The sequence below is a fragment of the Benincasa hispida genome, chromosome 9, assembly GCF_027475165.1.
Source record: "Benincasa hispida cultivar pf3 chromosome 9, pf3_genome.v1.1, whole genome shotgun sequence".
NCBI lineage: Eukaryota > Viridiplantae > Streptophyta > Magnoliopsida > Cucurbitales > Cucurbitaceae > Benincasa > Benincasa hispida.
In genome coordinates, this window is record NC_143486.1 from 49,725,600 (window position 1) to 49,728,681 (window position 3,082).

A 3,082-nucleotide genomic window follows, 5' to 3' on the forward strand; every position below is an offset into this window, starting at 1 on the left:
TAGTTATCCCAAAAAGTTATATTGCTTCTATTTGTTTTAAAAAAAAAATAATCAATAAGTCGTTTTCTTAATTAACACATAAATATAGAGTTGAAGTTGATCTCTCTTAATATGTAGTTGAAAATTGAGAAATTGTTGTATGTTGGAAATATATATTTTCAAATGTAGTAAAATAGTATGTTTTCGTATTAGAAATTTTTTTACTATTTTATTATATCTAAAAATAAGTCTATCATTTTACTATATATGAAATCGGTCCTTGAAAATTACTGTTTGATGAAAAGTTTATAAAATTGATCAATCCATTAATAAAACTAGGTTTTAATTTCATTTAGTCTGCACCATTCAAATTTATTTTATTATAATCTTTACAACTTTTAAAACATTTATTTTAATAACTTTTTTATAAAAGAAAATAAATAATAATTTTTTTTTCCAAACATTTGAGATGATAATTTGTGTCATGTCAAACATGTCTCTATCATATTCATTCATTTTTTTAAAACTTTATGCATTTAGCTTAAAACTACATAAAAAGACACAAATTTAGAGTCTCTTAAATTCAAACCTCCAGACCTCCAATTTAGTGGTTGATGATATCTAAATGAGTTGAGCTATCCTCGAGTTGGTAATAACACGACTAGTTAAGATATTATAATTTGAAAAAAATTAATATATTAATATAGTTTTAAAAGTTCATAATTTGCAAAAGAAAAATACTTAATGCATCCTGTGAGACATCTATCTTTTTGCACCCTATTATTTGCCTTATTATAACTTGACATGTAGAAAATTATTGTTATTTATTTTTTTGAAATATTTTAATTATTTTTTGGTGTGAGCGATGAGAGAGAAAAGTATATAGATGGATGCATCCATATTACATTGGTCAAAATTAAGTTTAGCTCAATAATAATTGACATATACTCCTTTTAACCTCTTGTTCGAGAATACATATTTTTTCTTCCGAGTTGAATCTATATGTAGGGGAGGCATTGAACCTCCGGCTTTTTAGTTATAGTACATAGAGCTATAAAGCTATACACAATTCATGGCAATCTTTAATGAAGCTGTATTTAAACAATTGCAAACAAGTCCTCTTATTTATCTAAATTCTTTAAAGCACCCGTCTCTCTTATTTATTTGAGCAACCCAAAGCTATTTTTCTCATCATTTGATTTGTGGACGTTATAAATTTATACACAATATTATCAATCATAAATAATCAAACATTTTAAATTTTAATTAATATCCTCTTCCCCCATTTTCTTTATTTTATTTTTATTTAAAATTTTTGTCTTTAAATGATTCTTCATTGACCTCCTTCTCTTACACTTCCTCCGGCAATATCATTATCCATTCATCAAAATCAAACCCTCAATTTTTCACTTTCCGGGAAAATCTCCCAATTTTCTCAAGAAAATTTCCAGTACCTTCTCCTTCATGAACCCTCCTCTATATAGACCTGTCTCTCGCTTCCACATGTCCTTCATCTCCCATTTCTCCTCTTTATTCTCCCCTTTTCCCGACCTTCATCCCTCTCCCATGGCCGCCGCTTGCCTTCCCCTTTCTTCCGAACCAAACTCCTCTCTCAAAATCCTCAAATTCTGCCGACCCACTTTCTCCGATCATCTTTCTTCCTTACCCATTTCCCCAAATCCCCAAAAAACCCACGATTCTCCTCTTTCCCCTTCCCCTGACTCCGATCTCTGGTTCTTAATCCGTCAAGAAGCTCGTTCCGATGTTGAAGACGAACCCATTTTGTCAAACTATTACATCACTTCTATTCTCTCTCATGCTTCCATGGAGAAGGCCCTGGCGAATCATCTCTCGATTAAGCTTTGTAATTCTAGTCTTCCGAGTTCGACTCTGTTTCAATTGTTTTCTGATGTTTTGACTGATGATGGAGGTGACATTTTGCGATGTGCGATTAGGGATTTGAAAGCGGTTAAAGAAAGAGATCCGGCTTGTATTAGTTATGTGCAGTGTTTTCTGAATTATAAAGGGTTTTTAGCTGTTCAATCGCATCGAATCGCTCATAAGCTCTGGAATCAAGGGAGGAAAGTTTTGGCGATGTTGATTCAAAACAGAGTGTCTGAAGCTTTTGCTGTTGATATTCATCCTGGTGCGAAAATTGGATGTGGGATTTTGCTTGATCATGCTACCGGTGTTGTCGTCGGCGAAACGGCGGTGATCGGAAACGATGTGTCGATTCTTCACCATGTGACTTTGGGTGGTACCGGGAAGGATTCCGGTGACCGTCACCCGAAGATCGGAGATGGGGTACTGATCGGAGCTGGAACTTGCATTTTGGGGAATATTAAGATCGGCGATGGGGCGAAGATTGGAGCTGGGTCGGTGGTGTTGAAGGATGTGCCACCGCGGACGACGGCCGTCGGGAATCCGGCGAGGCTAGTCGGCGGGAAGGTGAATCCGATTAAGTTGGATAAAACTCCAAGTTTCACTATGGATCATACTTCTCATATAAGCGAGTGGTCTGATTATGTTATATAGAGATTTTTTTTCCCTTTTTTTTAGTTCTTTGTTCTTCATTTTATGCCATTGAATTGAGAGTTGAAGCTCTAGTTTCTGGTAATAATGGCTGAAAGAGAGAGAACACAAAAAGGATAATATAGTTTTTTTTTTTTTAAAAAAAAAAAATTTAATTTCTCTTTTGGTAGGAAAAAGAAGGAATCCCAATTTGGGATTGTGGGAGTTGAATTTTATATCCAATAAAATAGTTGAATTTTTCTCTTGGTTCTAGCTTTTCTTGAATTTTGATGTAATTTGCCATTTCTTTTGAGTTAGTTTAGTGGGAGAGGAGATGTTGGTTAACAAAATTTAGGCTTGGTTTGAATTAGTGTAGTTTTTAAAATAATTGGTAAATCAATTAGAGAAAAAAAAAAACAAATAGTATTTGATAAATTTTAGTTTAAATTTTATTAACTAAAATAGACTTATATTTTTTTATAATTTAAAATTTTAAATAATTATTCAATATGATAAATTTTGGAATTCTTATAAAGCGGAAATATTTTTAAACTTTTTTCTTTTATATTTAAAAAGACTCCATTTTAAGAGA

The 3,082-nt window shown here is 32.4% G+C and overlaps 1 pseudogene; it reads left to right on the plus strand.

Annotated features, from left to right (window-relative positions):
• The first annotated feature begins 1,320 nt into the window (after positions 1-1,320).
• LOC120087251 (serine acetyltransferase 1, chloroplastic pseudogene) lies at positions 1,321-2,763 on the plus strand (annotated as a pseudogene).
• Positions 2,764-3,082: the final 319 nt, after the last annotated feature.